At 40.6% G+C, this 14,704-nt stretch overlaps 1 protein-coding gene and 1 pseudogene across 16 annotated transcripts in view; both read right to left on the reverse strand.

The window, feature by feature from the left end:
* ttc29 (tetratricopeptide repeat domain 29) overlaps positions 1–14,704 on the reverse strand; it is a 445,918-nt gene that overhangs the window by 365,890 nt on the left and 65,324 nt on the right. The window lies entirely within an intron of this gene.
* Positions 2,458–3,228, reverse strand: LOC138758045 (ferritin heavy chain pseudogene; annotated as a pseudogene).

Raw genomic sequence — 14,704 nt, forward strand, 5'->3', positions numbered from 1 at the left:
TTTGTGTCAATTCGCAAGTCAATTTTCCCTTTACCCTGTGAGATAAGCTTCCCAGAAGATGATCTAGCTTTCTCTAAGTATCTAAACACTTTACTGCCAAATAATTATTTCAATATGTTTCTTGTTAACCAGGAAAACATAAACAAAATTCTTCACCATTCATTTATTGCTGATAGGTAAAGATTTTGGAGTACTGAATATGAAAACATTGTGGAAATACATTTACTACAAAGTCTGCAGTAGTCCAAGAAGACAGTTCACCATTAACATTCTCCACCACAATTAAAGGATATTCAGTGATTACTGGCCTTACTGGTGGCATCCACACCAATAAAAAATACATAAAAATGCTCTTGATTGTGATAGCTTTATCACTCTACACTGTATAAATAATTATCCAACATTCTGTTCAAGATTTTTTATCCTGGAGAATGATCAGCCTGTGGAGCAGTATTCTTTGGCTGAGGACTGGGATGTTGCAATTATTAAGGATGGCTAGGCACACACAATTGGAAATGAATCATACAATTATAGGGTACAGGCAGAGACTGTTCATTTATTGAGAAAATGCTGCATCCCAGTAAAGTGATTATTCCCTCTCATTTTCCAAACAAAGACAGGATTGCACAGCATAGAAACAGGTCCTTTAGCCCACTGGATCCATGCTGGCTATCATGGTAATCTATAACTATACAGGGAACACACAGCATTTATCCCATACCCTCTATCTTGTGTTCACTCAGGTACCTGTCCTAAGATTCATGAGATGTTGTTACTGTTCCTGTTTCTACCATCTCCTTTGGCAGCTCATTCTAAATACCAACTATTCTTCATGTAAAAAAAAATTACACCTCAGATCTCCTTTAAATCTCTTTCCTCAATCCTCTGACCTCTAATTTTAGACACCTTTATTACCATGGAAAATAGACATTGGCTACCTACCATTTCAATTTCTGTTAGAATTATATATACTTTTATCATGTTACTTATCAGGCTCCTATACTTCAAGGCAAATGGACCCAGCCTATCCAATCATTCCTGAGAACTCAGGCTCCACAATCCAGGCAATATATGTCGTGCTCCCTAGTTTAATCACATCCTTCTCAAAATATGATGACCAAAACTGCACAAAATATTCCAACAGTGGCCTAAGCACTATTTTGTATTACTGTAACATCATTGTTGCTTCAAGATTGGTACTTAAATATCTCATGTCTCTTCCAAAGTAGTTCCACATAACCAAACATATTATCTAAAGTGAAACCACAATATCTACACTTTGGAGATGTTCTAATTATATTTTCCCAAGACCAAGTTGAGGTAACCTTGATGAAAAACACTCTTTACAAAAGAGAAAATCATATTTTCTGGATCCTTTTTGATAGTTACCCTGTAAATACAAAAGCAAATGGTATACAAGTTCTGATACCTTTTTTATGTTCCAAATGGTCTGTTTTAGATATTTCAGTTATAGAGAAAGCTAACTTACAACATAGAACAGAAGAGCACAGGAACATACAAATCTCATAATTTTATAAACTTCTATCAGTTCTCCCCTCAGCCTCAAAAGCTCCAGAGAAAACAACCTAAGTTTATCCAAGCTCTCCTCAGAGCTCGTACACTCTAATCCAGGCAGTATCCTGGTAGATCTCTTCTGTAACTCTTTCTAAGGCCTACACATCCTTCCAGTAATGTGGTGACCAAATTGCACACATTATTTCAAGTGCAGTTTCACTACAGTGTAAAACAGATGCAACAAACCTCTTACTCATATACTCAATTCCCAACCAAAGAAAGCAAGAGTGTCATTCATCTTTTTTTTCCACCATATCTACTGGTAATTTTTAAGGAGCTATGGATTTGGATGACCAGATCCCTCTGCACACATGGGAATCAGATATTGGAACTAGATTTGTGAATGCATCAGTAGTGAGCAGGGTTCAGGAGCTCAGGTGCTGACAGCTTCCTAATCATATTGATGGTTTGGAACAAGAGGTCGATAGGGTTGACTTGAATGCTTGGATCTCAGGTTCATCACTGGATTGGAAAAGAGGCCATACAATTATGGGAGTGCAGAAGGTGGTGGCAATGGAGAAGGTGGAGAGATCCATAGCTACTTGATGTCTATGAAGGATTACGATATAGGGAGTCTCTGCTGTCTGCCAAGGAGGTAGAAATCTTTACCAGTGTCCTCCTCTACTATCTCTCCCAGTGGCCAAAGAGCAGCACTCTGATTCACAGTGGATTTCAAACATATGGAGACACAATGGATATTATATTCACCATATGTCAACTTGGAAGATAAATGTAGTGAATAACATCAATCATTATACGTGGCCTTTTTTGAACTCACAACTCCATCCATTGAAGGAAACGGTGGAACATCCTCAAATTTGACTGTCCATTGAAATTCATCTTCAAATAATGTTTGCTGCATTATAACATGGAAACCATGGATTTTTTTTTCACTTTTGGATTGCTTTATTCAGATAAAATAACTTTTTAAAACAAGTACACTCCAATAAATCTGCCAGAATGCAGCTTAAAAGAATCCATTCAAGTTTACGGTGGTATCAATTACATCATTAAATAGTATGAAAGGTGGACAGACTACAAATAAGCTAAATGTGCACTGTGGTTCACACAGAGCTGAAAGGAGCAGCAGCAGACTAACACCAATTCAAGTTTGCAGCTACTTTCTTTACCCAAGGTATGTTTGTCAAATAAGTATTCTGCCATACCATTTTCAGTAGCATCTAATCTCCGCAAGTTGGTTACATGGCTTCCTAGTAACTTGATGGACTTGATTTGTTCATCCAAGTAGTGGGTCTCCAAAATATCACACAGATGTGGGTCAATCCTATCTGTAGCCAGTTTATGCAACTCCAAAAGCGACTGATTCACACTCTTCTCCAACTCTAAAGAGCATAGCATTGCATCCAAACCACTTCCCCATTCATCCCAATTTGGTTTCTGGAGTAAGATGCGACCTCCTCGCTGGTTCTGTCGCTTCATCAGTCTCTCAGCATGCTCACGTTCCTCATGAGATTGCTCCAGAAAAAAGCCGGCAAAGTTTTTCAATGCAATGTCAGCACGATCGAAATAGTAGGACATGGAGAGGTAGACATAGGACGCGTAGAGCTCCAGGTTGATCTGACGGCTGACGGCGGCCTCACAGTTGGGGTGGTAGTTTTGTCGTACCTGGGAGCTCATTTCAATTGGAGAGCGGGGTGGCCGGAGGAAGCAGCTGGGAATGACGGTTCTGTCCAAACACTGTTGAAGTAGGAACACTCTTGGAAACCATGAATTTAACCAATAAATCCACACCAGTGCCAATCCAAGTGCAGACTGGAGATAAGCATGACTACTTCAGAGCTTCAAAACTTTCCTTGTTCCTTTTTCCCACATCTTTGTATCTCATTTCCAGAAAATTTCTGCAATGAAGCTAATCTATAGCACAAATGGGTCAACCAATGTCATGAACTTTTGTAGACAGACAGCTTTAGTAAGAAGTACATTTAACTTTTGATTCAAATGGATATAATATTAATCCACATAATATTAAAATATATGTATTTCTCTGATATATTATGGAATCTCTTCAGTTCATCCAACACCCCATACTCATATCGGTTGTTGTTAATTGTCAACTGTAAATTATTCCAAGTGCAGATGCTGGTGGGAGAACCAGAGCTTGTTTATGGGAATATCTGAATGGATTAATGGAATTGTGTTGAGAGTCAGTATAAACTCAATAGGCTGAATAGCATTCTTTTATGTCAGCCATTCTCAACGGGGGCAATATGGCCTACCTGGGTTAAACAGCACATTTAAGGAGAGCCATGGACTGAAATCCTTAATGAAAGGTGTGGTGATATGAATATGTAACTGCTGATAGATAGCTGGCCTGTCACCCACTGGTGACTCACTCCCTGGTAACTCCTCCCCTTGTGACCCTGGAATAAAGGTTGACCTCCCTTCTCCCTGTCCTCAGTCAAGCACTTTGAATTGGGCCAGCTACAAGTCTAAAGTATAATAAAACCTATCGTTCCTCGCTCTTCGGCTCTAGACTTGTTGATAGAGCCTAACAATTTATTAAACTTTAAATTTTCCACACGGGATGGACAAACTGCTGCAGCCCAACAGACTAGACCTCAACCCACAGATGCCCAGAGTCCCAGAGCTATATGAGCAGTGGATCGAGTGCTTCACAGAATTCCTGGAAGCTTCTGAGGTCGTTGTGGACTCTGACGAGAAGAAACAAGTTACTACGAGTGAGGGTCAGCTGCCGTGCATACTTAGTGATCAGGGGCTGAACAACCTACTCTACTGCCATGACCGAGGTCTGCAACCTCTACAGATTGCAGGTAAATGAAGACTACTCACTGTACCTCCTGGCATTGAAAAAACAGCAATATGGTGAGACTCTGGACTATTTCTTTCAGGTCCTGCACAATCTGGGCAAGAATGCAGGGGCAATATCCCTTCCCCAATATCGATGGACCAGTAAATGGAAGAGCTGTGCCGGGATGTCTGCGTGCCTGGGGTGAGGTCCAATTACATCTGCCAGTGACGGCAAGAAGACAGGCTGCCATTGCAGAGAACTCTCCAACTTGCTAAGACTTTAGATTAAGCCTACCGCAATACTGAATCCATTGCGGCTGGCAACGAGCACTCCACATGCGGGTCGCAGCTGCAGCTATGTTGGGACATGGCGTCACAGTCTGACTCCGTTCAGCTGAGCACCCGAAGTGCTACTTCTCCGGCTAGCAGAAGTTAGCGACATTGCCCAGCGAGAGAAGCCATCTGCTTGTGATGCATGAAGAAAGGACACTATGAGAGAAGGTATAAGTTGAAGCCTTCCCTACCGAGCAGCGCCACGTGTACCCCCAGGGGTTGACCATTGAATCTGACTTCACTTCCCCCCGCAGCGACGACATCACTTCTGGCCTTGAACGGTTTGACTGCATGGCGACCTGGGGATTGTCATCTTACCCGAATCCACTTCTGCCATTGTGGACGACGTCACTTCTGCCTTCTTCATGGTCAATATGGGGTCGCTATCTTAATGAACTGGCCCCCCCTCCGACAGCGATGGTGACCTGGTACTAGCGTCCATCATCTTGAATCAGGGCAGCCCTCACCCAATCAACCACTCGATGATGGAGGTCAAGGTAAATGGGAAACAAACTAATTTCCTGTTCGACAATGGATGTACTGAAAGTTTCATCCACCCAGACACTGCTCACAAACTCTCACTGCCCATCAGATCAACGAGCGGCATGATATCAATGGCCGCAAAGGACCAATCTGGTAAAATCCGCGGGTATTGTATTGCGTCATTAACAATGCAGGGTGAATGTTATGACAATTTCCATTTACTGTTAATGCCTCAGCTCTGCGCACTGATCCTTCTGGGGCTGGACTTCCAAAGCTAATTCAGGAGTGCCATGAAGGTGGTCAAGGGGGCCCAACCACCAATCACTGTATACAATCCCCAGCTCACTGAACCCCGCAGCCAGTCCACCCTCTTCATACCCCACCATCATTGTTTGAGAACGTGACCCCATACTGTAGGCCCATAGCGACTAAGAGCAGATGCTACAGCACTGAGGACAGGGCATTCACAAAGTCCGAGATGCAGCGACTCCTGGTGGAGGGGGTCAGAGTGCCCAGCTCTAGCCCATGGAGAGCCTAAGTTGTGGTGGTCAGAGGTGGAAGCAAACCCAATATGGTGATCGACTATACCCAAACGATCAAATGCTTCACACAGTAGGATGTATACCCCCTTCCCTGGATCGCTGACACAGTCAACCAGATTGCCTAGTGCAGTGTTCTCCTACACTGACCAAATGTCAGCGTACCACCAACTCCCCCTACACCCAGAACATTGTCAGTATACTGCATTTGAAGTGGATGGAAGATTCTACCACTTCCTCTGGGTACCCTTCATATTCACCAATGGTGTCTCTGTATTTCAGAGGGAAATGGATCAGATGGTGGACAAGCACAAACTGATGGCCACGTTTTCTTACCTAGATAATATTACCATCTGTAGCCACAACTAGCAGGACCACGACACAAACCTTGCCAAATTCCTCCACACAGCTAAGTCCCTCAATCTGACCTACAATGAGGACAAGTGTGTGTTTAGCACAAGTCACCTGGCCCTCATCGGATGCATGGTGTCATTACCCCCGACCCGACCATGTGTCCCCTTATGGAACTCCCGATCACACACAACCTCAAGGTGCTAAAAAGGTGCGTGCATTTCTTTTCCTATTACACCCAATGGGTGCCCACTATGCCTAGCCCCGGTAAGATCCACAGCCTTCCCCTTATCGGCAGAAGCCACAATGCATTTTATGGATGAACCCATCCTATTTCAGGTGGAAAGTGATGCCACTGACTTCACATTGGCCACCACTCTCAACCAGGCAGACAGGCCAGTAGCATTTTTTCCCACACCCTTCACGGCCCTGAGACACAGAACTCCTCTGTCAAGAAGGAGGTGCAGGCCATCGCTAAGGCGGTATGCCACTAGTGACATTACCCTGCCGGGAAGAGATTTACCTGGCTGACAGACCAACAAGCTGTTGCATTTATGTTCAATACGAAATTGTGGGGTAAGATCAAAAATGGCAAAATCCTGAGGCGGAGAATCGAGCTCTCCACCTACAACTACGAAATCCTATACTGGCTGGGCAAGCTCAACGACCCCCAGACGCCCTATCCCGAGGGACATGCACCAGCGCGCATCTCAGCCTCCTCAAGTCCCTCCACAAAGATCTTTGCCACCCGGGAGTTACGAGATTCTTCCACCGTGAAAGCCTGGAACATTCCCTACTCCATTGAGGATGTCAGGTCTTTGACTAGACACTGTTGGATCTGCGCGGAATGCAAACCACAGTTCTTCTGGCCCCAACAGTCACACTTCATAAAGGCCACATGCCCCTTTGTACGACTCAGCATCAATTTCAAGGGGCACCTGTCCTTGTCCAACAGGAACATATACTTCCTGAGTGTCACTGACGAGTACTCCAGATTCCCTTTTGCCATCCCCTGTCCTGACATAACCTCAGCCACTATCATAAAGGTGCTCTGCAGCATATTTACCTTCTTCGGGTACCCGAACTATATCCTCAGTGATCGGGGGTCCTCTTTTATGAGAGATGAACTGTGGCAGTACCTGTTGGATAAAGGCATTGCCAGTAGTAGGACGACCAGTTACAACCCCCGGGGGAATGGCCAAGTAAAGAGAGAAAATACCATAGTTTGGAAAGCTGTCCTCCTGGCTCTTAAATCCAAAGTCCTGGCAGTATCCCATTGGCAGGAAATTCTGCCAGAAGCACTCCATGCCATCTGATTTCTGTTATGCACCGCTACCAATGCAACCTCACATGAACGCATGTTTTCCTTCCCCAGGAAGTCAGTGAACAGAACCACACTGGCTCTCACCTCTGGGACCTGTCGTTCTGTGGAAACATGCGAGGGGTCACAAGACTGCACTCCAACCCTCAGTATGCCTACATGGTGTATCTGGACAGTTCCCATCTGGAACCTTGCCCACTCTCCACCCCCTTCAACCCAGGTACTACCTACACCCATACTGCCCCCATCAGGGACTCGGTGCTCATCAGCGACCCACCTCCACCCACCATTCCATACAACCTGAACCCTGCTCCAGCTGCTCTGACCACCAAGACTGCTCACATATACAACCAAGCCGCACCTCTGACGGAGCCAACCCTTCCTTCAGGACACATGACCAGCAATGGAGACGACCATCATACCACCGGTGGAACTGCACCGGTCGCAGAGGCAAAGGAGATCTCCCAATCAGCTGAGCCTCTAGGACTTTTAACCCGGTGGGGTTTTTTGTTTTAAAAGAAGGGTTGAATGTGGTGATATATGTAACTGCCGATGGATAACTGGCCTGTCCCCCATTGGAGACTCGCTCCTGGGTAACTCCTCTCTTGTGACCCTGGTATAAAGGGGTCGACCTACCTCTCCCTGTCCTCAGTCGAGCACTTGGAATCAGGCCAGCTACAAGTCTAAAGTATAATAAAGTCTATCGTTCCTCACTCGACAGCTTTGGAGTCATTGATAGAGCCTATAAGGGGGCATGGAAACTGTACAGATTAAACATTTTTTGGGAAGGAAAGAACTTTCCTCCTAGAATTTGCTGTATAGTTACCAAACAACGCAATTTTTTTTCAAGGTTGGAGTCATTTGGTCACAGCCTATAATGACCTAGATATATGTGGAAAATTAACAATGTTTTCAGAGTGTTCCTTGGTTTTACATGATTGTGTTTTATTGATATGAAATCAGCTTTTCTCTTTTCCTCTTTAGTTCTATCACCTACAATTTCAGGAAATAAGCATTCAGGCTGAAAAGTTATGATCTATATTTCTTGTGTTCAGAAGTGCCTCATTTTGCTTCGAGTATTTGTGATGGGTAGTGAATATATGTCTCATTCTGCTAGCTTTTATTAAAGAAAATATGTATTGTTCATTATTTTCCATGAAATTTAAAACAATGTTTGAGCTAAACCTTGTAAGAAGTGCTTTTGTTTTGTGATAGTTAATTTTTGCTACTTTCAGAAATAATTTTACCCATGAGTTCCTTGGCAAAAGTGTCAGCATTACTCAATGGAATAAGTATTATATGGTTTCATTACATCTCTGCAAAACTTTTCTCTGTCTATGTGTTTTATTTGTTTGAATACATTTTCAAACAAGATTACGAGGCCAAGCATGCTGAAAAAACATTTAGAGTCCATGCATAAAGAGAAGAAAGATAATCCCTTAGATTACTTCAAAGCCCTGTGAGATATAACTTTGCGAGAAGGCCAATGCTCAAACAGATAATTACTGAAATGTTACTGAAATTAGAAGACTCTTCTTGTATATTGCAAGATAAGTGAACTAATGTGTGCTTAGCCACTGCTCTACTCATTATACACCTACCCACTTGTGTCCACACCCATCCATTTATGTCCCACATGGGCAAACCTTCAGGGTCCGGATTGGCCTTACCAGTCACCTCCGGACTCACAGCCACCAATCTTTCATTTGACTTTGAAGCCATGGTCATTTTCAACTACGAAGGACGAACAACAACATTATACAACTACGACTGTGTGGCCAGGCCAATACCAATGCTATCTGCAAGTTTGCCAATGACACCACAGTTGTCGGCAGAATCACAAATAGCCATGAGCACAGTTAGGATATAGATCAGCTCTTTGAGTGGTGTCACATTAATAACCCTGTGCTCAATGTCAGCAAAACCAAGGATATGATTGTGGACTTCAAGAGGGGGTCAGGGAAACACGATCCAGTCTTCATCAAGGGCCCAGTAGTGGAGAGAGTCAAGAAATTCAAATTCCTGGGTGTCAACAACTCTGAGGACCTGTTCTGGAGCCTCCATCTTGATGTAATCATGCCTATACTTTATGAGGTTTCTGAGGAAATTTGGTATGTCACTGAAGATTCTCATAAACTTCTACAGGTGTACCATGGAGAATATTCTGGCTGGTTACATCACTGCCTGGTGTGGAGTCGCCAACTCTCAGGACAACAATAAACTCCATAGGGTTGCTAACTCAGCCTGCGACATCACAGGCACCAGACTTCATTCCACTGAAGTGTCTTAAAAAAGCAGTCTCTATCCTCAAAGATCTTGGCCACCCAGGCCATGCCCTCTTCACTCTGCTACCATCAAGAAGGGGGTACAGGAGCCTAAAGACAAGTACTCAGCAGCACAAGCTCTGCTTCTTCCCTGCTGCCATCAGATTCCTGAATAATCAATGAACCAAAGACATTGCCTTACTTTTGTGCACTACTTTTTAAAATTATATTAGTGTTGTAAAATGGTTCATAATATGAATGTTTGCACTTTGGTGCTGCTGTAAAACACCAAACGTATTGTTCATGACAATACATTCTGATTCTGAAACCTTTGATTTGTAAAAGTGGAAATGCTCATAATGAGTCACTTATTCTTCCTTTGGTATCCATAATAACATCTGATGTCATGAACTTAAATGCTAAATAAATAATGGGATGGCAAGAGACACTTCATTACAATCCAAGAAATTTTCTTTACCATTAAACAAATCCACTCTGCAAGAGAATGATGCTCTTGATTCTGGAATATAAACTAGCTGATGGATGAGATGATGTTTGCCAGAAGGGTGAAAACAGAAACTAAGGGACTATTTTTGAAGAAGAGTTACATAAACGAGAGTAGTATTCCATTCAAGAACATACAGTAGTTGGGGGGCGTGGCAAGATGGCGTAGGGTGAAGAAGTGGGAACTCATCTCTTCTCAACTGGAAAGTTTAAAACCCGAATTTAATAACGATAAATGTCTGAAAATTTTATGAAAAAAGTGCTTATGATATGAGAAGGAAAATGGTGAAAATAGGAAAAGTTCAACAATCAGAAAAAACTGCATTTTAAAGTATTGGAAGAATCTGAAAATTTTGGGCCTACCGAAGATTTGAAGCCTCAGCATTAATTACAGATGGACCCAAAGACTCATCGACCTTCTTCAGTAAGATTGAAGGTAGCGGCGGAGTCCTCTATGCGCAGAGGACTGTCCCTGGCGTCACTCCGGGAGATACGCAAGACACGGGAGAGTGCTGCACTAAGCGTGTCAGGTAGCGTGGCCAAGCACCGGGGGGGCGGGGTCAGAGGACGCGATGCGCTGTTAGAGGCTGCATCTTTGATGCAGCATGCTGAGGACACGTCGCGCGGCCTATCCTCACGTTGCTGTCGCTTCTGAGATGAGTGCGGCAGTGCTCATGCGCGAGACGCTTGAACAGGTGAGGGCTGCAGGTGCTGCTGCTCAACATCAGGCTGAGGTATTCAGCTCGACATGGAGTGCAATGCAGACTCGCAGTCAGTCTAGTGGAGTCAATTTAACACAGGAGGAGGTGGAAGAAGAGTTGGAACAGTACCTGGAAGAAGAAGATAGTCAACTTTTATTGGCTGCAGCTAAAGTGGAAGGTACACCTGCAGCTTTACAATTACCTTCACCATATAAGTCCCCTAGCACGATAAGCCCTATGCTTGCTTCAGATATGATGGTTATGTTGGAAACAATAACTAAGCAAAATCAATGCATGATGGATTATATATCTACCAAAATGTTGATCAACAACTTGCTGATATTAGACTCAAAATTACTGATATGTCTCGTGAGATTGCTTCGATGAAGGTGGATGTCAATAAGTGTTTGACAGCAGTTGATATGGTTGAAGATAAAATTAAGAATGTAGAAGACAAAGTGGATCAAGTTGAAGAAGCAGTAGCTGGATGGCAAATGGAGAAGAAATTTTGTTTTGCAGAAGATGGACTCGTTGGAAAATCAGAATCGGTGAAATAATAAAATACCAGAGGGTTTTGAAGTTTTAAAGTATTTTTTTTAAGTCTTTAAAGTTTTTTAAAGATTGGATTGTTGAAATTTTTGGTCCAGAGTATTTTCCAGAGGGTTTTGAGTTAGAGAGAGCTCATCGTGCATTAAGGAAAAACCGTTACCGGGTCAACCACCTCGGGCAGTTTTGATGAGGTGTTTATGGTATCAGGATCGAGAAATGAATTTCCTTGCAGCAGTCCTATAGGCTCGTATGAATGGTCCAATGATAGTACAGAATAGTAAGGTTTTTTTAATGCAGATTTGAGTCAGGGGGTTGTTATGAGACGGAAGGAGTTAATGTGGTTAAAGTGGTCCTATGGAAGAAAGGGTACAGATCTACTTTTAGATACCCAGCAATTCTAAAAGTATTTTATGGGCAGTACCAGTCTCAATTTTTTAAAAATCCACAGGATGCATTAACCTTTGCCAATTCTTTACTAGATTCTAAGTTGACTCATGATTTCTCTTCAAAGCCGTTGGTGACTTTGAATAAAGTTGGAAACTGAACAATTGATGGATTTGCAAGAGGAACTTCCGGAAGTATCTAACACTTGGTGGGATTCTTCTCTGTCCAGTTGGGGAGAAGATGACGACCCAGCTAAATCTGAAATCATCAGCCACTGTTGGTATTAACCGTACCCGGTTAATAAAGGGGAGTTACTGCTACTGCAGTTTTTTTCTGGGGGGAGGGGCATTGGCTTTTTTTTTATTAAGGGTTTTTTTTTAACCTTTTTCTAGGGTTAGTTTTAGAAGGAGCCAATTGTATAAGTTTGGGTGCCATTTGGTAAGATATAATGAATAGTTTAAATTTTGCAACTTTTAATGTTAAGGAGTTAAATCATTCAATAAAACGGAAACGCGTTTTAGATTATATTAAGAAGTTAAAAGTAGATATTGCATTTTTGCAAAAAAATTATTTGACAGTAAAAGAACATTTGAAGTTGAAAAGGGATTGGGTAGAACATGTAATTGCTCCTTATTTTAATTCAAAAGCTAGAGGGGTTGTGATATTGGTAAATAAATAAGTTTCTTTTAGTTTGGATTCTTTTTCTGCCAATGTGGGAAGAGTTTTGATAGTTAATTGTAAGATTTTTTTCTGAAAGTTGGTCATTAATGAATGCATATGCACCAAATGAAGATGATGAAGCTTTTATTTCTGATGTATTTTTAAATTTGAATCAATCAAATGAGAATGTTTTGGTAGGAGGAGATTTTAATTGTTTGGATCCTTTGTTAGATAAATCTCCAAAATCTGTAAAAAGATCAAAAATGGAAAAAGTTTGTTTGATACGATTAAAGATTTAAATTTAGTGGAAATATGGAGAAAGCTAAACCCAACTGAAAAAGATTTTTCCTTTTACTCAGCTCAACATAATTCTTTTTCTACAATAGAGTATTTTTGATTTCTGCGCAGTTACAAGGGAGATTTAATTATGCAGAGTATAAAAGTAGGTTATTGTCTGATCATTCCTTGTTGTTAGCTAAATGTTTAGGTACTGAAGTAACTGAGACAGCTTATCGTTGGAGGTTTATTGAAATGTAATTAAAGAGACCTGATTTTATTAAATATGTAAGAGATCAAATTATTTTTTATTTACAAATGAATGAAGGTTCAGTACAGAGTAAATTTATTTTATGGGATGCTTTAAAAGCTTATTTGAGGGGTCAAATTATTAGTTATACAGCAAGGATTAAAAAGCAATATTTATTAGAAAGTTCAAGTTGGAAAAGGAAATTGAAAGTGTGGAGAAAAAAAATTACAGAGAAAATGTACTGAGGATAAGATAAAATTATATAAATTGAAATTATGTTACAATAATTTACAACTAATAAATATGAAAATATGATTTTGTGATCTAAACAATGTTATGAGTTGGGTGAAAGAGTGCATGAGGTTTTAGCGTGGCAACTTAAAACTGAGCAAGTATCGAGAACAATTAGTGCTATTAGGAAAATTGGTGAGATTACTTATAAATGAGAGGATATTAATGGGGAATTTTTAAAATTTTATAAAAATTATATACTTCAGAGGGTGATCAAGAAATGGATCAAATTGACTTTTTTATCTGGTTTGGATTTGCCATTATTGAATAAGCTGGATGTGAAAGATTTAGATGCTTCATTTACTGATTTAGAGTTGAAGGAAGCCTTGCAATCGATGCCTAATGGGAAATCTCCTGGAGAGGATGGATTTACAGTAGTGTTTTATAAAGAATTTAATGATTTGTTATTTCCGTTATATAAAGACATATTGAAACAAGCAATGGCATCCGGTATATTTCCAGAATCTTTTTCAAGAACATTGATTACTGTAATTAAAGAGACCTGATTTTTAATAAGATAGGGACCCCTTAAAAGTGGCTTCATATAGACCGATATCATTATTAAATGTTGATTATAAAATTGTGGCTAACATTTTAGCTTATAGATTACCAAGTTATTTGCCAAAATTGGTACATATTGATCAAGTAGGTTTTGTTAGAGGTAGATACTCTGCAGATAAACAGTTAAATTGATTTCATTAGTTAATGTTGCAAAACAACAACTTAATCAAACAATCTTTGGATACTGAAAAAGCGTTTGACCAAGTTGAGTGGAATTTTTTGTTCTAAGTATTAGAAAAAATTAATTTTGATCCGTTATTAAGAGGTTGGGTCAAAGCTTTGTATGCTGGACCTACAGCAAGGGTAATGATGAATGGTCAGATTTCAAAATCTTTTAATTTATCTCGTTCTACAAGACATGGTTGTCCTCTTTCTCCTGCTTTATTCACTTTGGTAATAGAACCTTTAGCTCAAGCTGTTCGGCAAGATTTTAATATTAAAAGAATTACAGTGATAAAAAATGAATATAAGATTAGTCTGTTTGTAGATGATGTTTTGATATATTTAACAAATCCAAAAAATTAATTAAAGTCACTACAAGATTTGTTGAATCAATATGGTAGGTTATCAGGATATAAAGTTAATTGGGAAAAGAGTGAGATTTTACCAATAGCTGATGAAGATTATACAGATTGTATGCAAATTACTAAATTTAGATGGTACAGTAAAATTAAATATTTAAGGGTAGTCATAAATAAAGAATATCAGGATTTATGTAATTTAAATTATATACCCTTATTGAATAAGATTAAAATTGATTTAAATAAGTGGAAAGATTTACCACTGACTTTAATTGGAAGGACGAATTGTATAAAGATGAATATTTATCCTCGAATACAATATCTTTTTCAATCAATACCATGTAATATCAAAAAATTTTTTAAGGAAATAAA

The sequence above is a fragment of the Narcine bancroftii genome, chromosome 3 (genome assembly GCF_036971445.1).
Source record: "Narcine bancroftii isolate sNarBan1 chromosome 3, sNarBan1.hap1, whole genome shotgun sequence".
Classification (NCBI taxonomy): Eukaryota; Metazoa; Chordata; class Chondrichthyes; order Torpediniformes; family Narcinidae; genus Narcine; species Narcine bancroftii.